The sequence below is a fragment of the Coturnix japonica genome, chromosome 26 (assembly GCF_054131305.1).
Source record: "Coturnix japonica strain WE chromosome 26, WE-NBRP24, whole genome shotgun sequence".
Classification (NCBI taxonomy): domain Eukaryota; kingdom Metazoa; phylum Chordata; class Aves; order Galliformes; family Phasianidae; genus Coturnix; species Coturnix japonica.
This window is the reverse complement of record NC_140688.1, coordinates 361,136-366,638: the sequence shown is the minus strand read 5'-3', so window position 1 is coordinate 366,638 and position 5,503 is coordinate 361,136. Positions and strand designations below refer to the sequence as shown.

General features: G+C 49.6%; 1 long non-coding RNA gene across 1 annotated transcript; it reads right to left on the bottom strand.

Annotated features, from left to right (window-relative positions):
* Positions 1-376: 376 nt before the first annotated feature.
* On the bottom strand, positions 377-4,316 carry LOC146756518 (uncharacterized). The gene is made up of 3 exons (XR_014937381.1): positions 3,695-4,316; positions 3,270-3,393; positions 377-2,361 (listed from the first exon to the last, which is right to left on the bottom strand). It is a non-coding gene; the product is annotated as an uncharacterized LOC146756518 (long non-coding RNA).
* Between the last annotated feature and the right edge of the window lie 1,187 nt (positions 4,317-5,503).

Genomic DNA, 5,503 nt, shown 5'->3' with positions numbered 1-5,503 from the left:
CCTCCTGCCCCTCAAGTGCCATTTCCTGCCCCACAAGTGCCACCTCCCTCCACACAAGTGTCCCACCTCCTGCCACACAAGTGCCGCCTCCCACCCCACAAGTGCTATTTCCCGCCTTACAACTTCCACCTCCCGCCCCACAACTTCCACCTCCCGCCCCACACGTGCCTCCTCCTTCCCCCAACTTTTACCTCCCACCTCACAACTTCCACCTCCTGACCCACAAATGCCACCTCCTGTTCCACAAGTGCCATTTCCTGCTCAAGAACTTCCACATCCTACCCCACAAGTGCCACCTCCTGCTTCACAAGTGCCACCCCCTGCCCCACAATCCCCACCCCCTGCCCCACAACTTCCATTTTCCTCCCCACAAGTGCCACCTTGACCTGCTGTCCATGCTCTTTGTAATACACCCCAGTATTCCATCGGCTTTTTTGGCTACAAGGGCACACTGCTGGCTCATGGTCAATCTGTCGTCCACCAGGACACCCAGGTTCCTCTCTTCAGAGCTCCTCTCCAGCAGCTCTTCCCCCAGCCTGTACTGGTGCATGCAATTACTGCTCCCTAGGTGCAAGACTCTACACTTGCTTTTGTTAAACCTCATCCGGTTTCTTACTGCCCAGCTCTCCAGCCTGTCCAGGTCTTGCTGAATGGCAGCACAGCCTTCAGGCGTGTCAGCCAGTCCTCCCAACTTCGTGTCATCACAAACTTGCTGAGGGTGGTCACTATCTCCTCATCAAGGTCGTTGATGAAGATATTGAACAAGACCGGACCCAGCACTGACCCCTGGGGGACGCCGCTAGTTACAGGTCTCCACCTGGATTCTGCACTGCCAACAACGTCTCTCTGTGCTCTGCCAGTCAGCCACTTCTCAACCCACCTCTCTGTCCACTCATCTATCCCACGCTTGCTCAGCTTGTTATAAGGATGTCCTGGGAGACAGTACCAGATGCCTTGCTGAAATCATGGTAAACTACATCCACCGCCCTATCCAAAACTATCTTGCAGGTTCTTAGTTCTTTACCACTGTTTCCTTTCCCACGCCTTACAACTACAAGCAGCTAGAACAATGTTCTCTGAAGATATCCAGGACAGAAGAGTCCCGGTAGATCAGTATCAAGCCCAGCTCACGGGAGGCCAATGCCCACTGTTTCCTGCCTGATAAACGCAGATCTCTGGCAGCATTCAATTGTCTTCCCTGTACAACCACCCAGCCCCCCTCGTCGTCATCAAAACCAGTATCATTTTAAAGTCAATGAATCTTGCCTGTAAAAGCACATCTAGCCTCCTACAGAAATTCATTGCTTTGGGGGACTGAAATTGAGAACACATCTGTAGGCAAACACTCCCATCAACTTCCATATGTCTGAATGTGCAGCCCCTCCTCATGCAGTGACCCTCCTTCCACAATTGCAGACGGTTTCATTCCCCACAGCAACTTCACAGTGGCAGAAGGGACAGACAGCTCCCTGTAACCAGAAGGAAACAACAAAGGAAAATAAAGGGACGCCCGCAACCTCTCCAGCCTGTCCCGGTCCCTCTGGTTGGCTTCCCTCCCCTACAATATATTGACTGCACTGCTCAGTTTGTATCGTCTGCAAACCTGCCATCATCTATGTCACTGACGAAGGAAGATGCTGAAGAGCAACGGTTTATATGGGTTAATACCTTGGGAGCCCCTCTCTTCAAGGAGCTAGTTCTGCAAGTCTGAGTCCCACAAAGGGTGGTCTCCATAGACGTTCAAATTCGTGCTGCACAACCCTACTTAATTTTCTGTATTCATTTCTGTATTGATCTCATGTGGATCAAAATAACACAGTCAGTATCTGCAACGAGTCTAGGCCGAGCAAAACTTTTGATGGAGGGAGCAAAGAGATCAAGACAAGATGATGTAGTGCAATGCAGTCAAAGCAGCTGGCCAAGCAAAAGCTATGTGCATGCATTTCCAAGCTGAGCACGCACCTGGAGCTGGGACTGTATCACTCATTGTCAGAAGAATTCCTGAGTACCCTCATAAAGAAAGCTATACACCAGTGTGACTGGAGTCCATTTACACCAATTAGACCTCTTTACATTTTAATAAGCACCATTTACTACTCCAAAGTTGCACTTCCCTTTGCCTTTCCATCTGAAGGGCTTTGAAAAAGTCTCTGAAATAGAAATTCTGTGATTGCTGTAATACACTTGGGTAGGTATCTGGACTTCCATCTTGAGACATCCAGCGCCTTTTACAGAAATAAAGAATACTCAAGGACTTACGCCACCAAATTCCAACTCAGTTTTACACCACTGGTTTTTGATCTGATAGGCAGGAGACAGCGAAAGGCAGCTGCTCAGCAATCCCAGGAAGACAGCTGGGCTCTAGGGAGACAAGAAGGGCAGTAAGGTGACAAACAAAGTGATTATAAGGTTTTATTTAACAGCTCTGTATGGGACGATTCAACTACTTCAAGCTCCAGCAAGCTGCTAGAGACTGATAAAGCAAGACACCTCAGCGACCTCAAAAGCTGACAGCCTTTCAAAAGATAAACCGAACATACCATCTCAAAAAGCATACAATCAATCCATAGAAATTAATCCAGCAAGCAGTCCTATGGTCAAATTGTGTGCTGCCAGTAAAGCCTTTTCATGAGCATTAAGAACATTTCTGGTTAGAGAGTTATCACAACATGGGCAGAAAATACCTAGGAGAATAGGAAAAAGAAAAAAGCAACCTACCCTTACCCTTACCCTACCCTTATCCAACTCCTCTCCCACATTTAGAATTGAAACAAGTTCAAATGCCATAAAAAATTGGGGGAATAAAACCATCTGGTATTTCCCAGGCAAACCACCAAGACCACAGAACCACAGAATAGCCCAAGTTGTAAAGGAACCACGAGGATTATCAAGTCCAACCCGATGCTCCAGGAAGGACAACCTAAACTCAAACGGCCTTTAAGCTGCAGCAGCTCAGGGCCAGGCCCACAGCCTCAGGGAGCATGTTCCATGACCGCTGGTATCAGACACAGCAAGCACAGGGAGCAGGCAGGTAGGCACAGCAAAGCAGCAAGCAAAGCCCAATTTCTCAGAGGGGGCCTGCTAACAGGAAGACCAGACACTGTCCTCCCAAAAAAACTCCACCATTTTGACAGCCAAAACAGAAACTACATTTTCGGTTCTCATGACTCTTCCCTGTGCTCCCAAATAAATAGTTTCGTGACATCCTCTATCACACTGCAACTGCTCAGAAGTAATAATCAAAATTATATCACTCATAAGAAACTCACTTTTGCATGGTGGTAACGAGAGTCCATTCCCATTGTGTCCCTCCGTGTTATGAACACTGCAATTGGCCTTCTGACAGCCTCCTGAATGAATCCACCAAAAGCAAGGAAGCACCCTGCCCTTACTCTGAAGAGAGAAAGAAAGCAAGGTTCATGGAAACAGGCACACAAGGCTCGCAACCAGACACGGTGCTCCAGGCTCCTGATCATGCCAGAGATAGGACTACCACAGTGCCAGAACATGATTTACCACTAAAGGAAACATCTGGGAGCACAATCACAACTTCAGCACAAGCTGTAACGGCTCAGCATATTTAGCTTTCGTATCATACAGCTGGAGAACGAGATACTCCCAAGCATCAGTCAGCAAGCACTCGGATGAGCCAGCCCTTTGGTTTTAATGATGACTGCCACCTTTGACACCTTACCAGAAGATACTTCCATTTATTAGCCTGGACTTCGTTTCTTCCATCAGCAGCTGCTCCTAAACTGCCCTTGATTCATACAGCGATACCATCGACTTCTAGCACGAGCTGACCTGCAAGACAGAGAAAAGAAAGCAGGATGACAACAAACACAGACGTAGCATCCTTTAATTATCTTGAACAACAGCAACAACAAAAACAGGAGATAAGTGCTGCTGTGGATGCACCCCAGTTTATAAAGAAATGGAAAACCAGCCCGGCCTCAGCAGCCCTTATGTATTTCTTACGCATCTGATTAAGCTGACTGCAGTTCGAACCAGGAGAATTTACAGTCTCTTGCAAATGACACCCGTGAAGCAGATCATGATGCAGCAAAAGAAAAAAGCAAAACAAAGAAAAATAAAGAAAGAAAAAAAAAAAAGCAAGCCAAAGACCAGGGAATCAAAGTTAAAAAACAACAACAATACAAACAACAAAAAACAAGCACACAAAACAGATTAAAAAAAAAAAAAAAAAAAGGAAATCCATAACATACGTAACAGCAGAAAGATAGGCGCAACAGGAATATATCGCAAAAGTAAAAAAAAGAAAGAATGGCTCACCCACCACTGAGGATGGAAGTGCACAGAACAAACTCCACAGAGGAGAAATCATCAGAAAGAGATCCCACCCAGAGGCAGACTGGGACAGTCAACCTACTGCCCCACAACTGCCACTTCCCACCCAGCAATTGCCACCCCCCGCCCCACAAGTGCCTCCTCCCACCCCACAAGTGCCAACCCTTACCCCACAAGTGCCAACTCCTGCCCCACATAATCCACCAACCGCCCCACAAGTGTCACCTCTCGACCCACAAGTGCCACATCCCGCCCCACAAGTGCCACCTCCTGCCAAACTAGTGCAACCTCCTGCCCCACAAGTGCCTTATCTCGCCAGACAATTTACAGCTCCTACCCCACAAGTGCTACATCCTGCACCACAACTTCAACCTCCTGCCCCACAAGTGCCACGTTCTGCCCCACAAGTGTAGGCTCCTGCCCCACAACTGCCAATTCCTGCCCCACATGTGCCAGCTCATGCTTCACAAGTGCCAGCTCCTGCACCACATCATCCACTTCCTGCCCACAAGTGCCAATTCCTGCCCCACAAGTGCCAGTTCATGCCCCACAAGTGCCAGCTCCTGCCCCACAAGTGCCACATCCTGCCCCACAAGAGCCACTTCCTTCACCACAGGTACCCCATCCCACCCCACAAGTTTCAATTCCTGCCATACAAGTGCCACCTCCTTCCCCACAGGTGCCACCTCCTGCCCCACAAGTGCCACCTCCTGCCCCACAAGTGCCACCTCCCGCCAAACAACTGACACCTCCTGCCCCACAAGTGCCACCTCCTGCCCCACAAGTGCCACCTCCCACCAAACAACTGACACCTCCTGCCCACAAGTGTCACCTCCTGCCCAACAAGTTCCACCTCTTGACCTACAAGTGCCACCTCCTGCCCCATAAGTTTCACCTCTCGCCCAACAAATGCCACCACCTCCCCCAAAAGCGCCACCTCCTGCCCCACAGGTGCCATTTCCTGCCCCACAACATCCACCTCCCACGCACAAGTGCAACCTACCGCCCCACAACTTCCACCTCCTGCCCCACAAGTGCCAACACCTGCCCCACAAGTGCCACCTCCTGCCCCGCCAGTTCCATCTGTCACCCTGCAAGTCCAGCTCCTGCCCCACAAGTGCCAGCTCATGCTTCACAAGTGCCAGCTCCTGCCCCACATCATCAACTTCCTGCCCCACAAGTGCCACCTCCAACC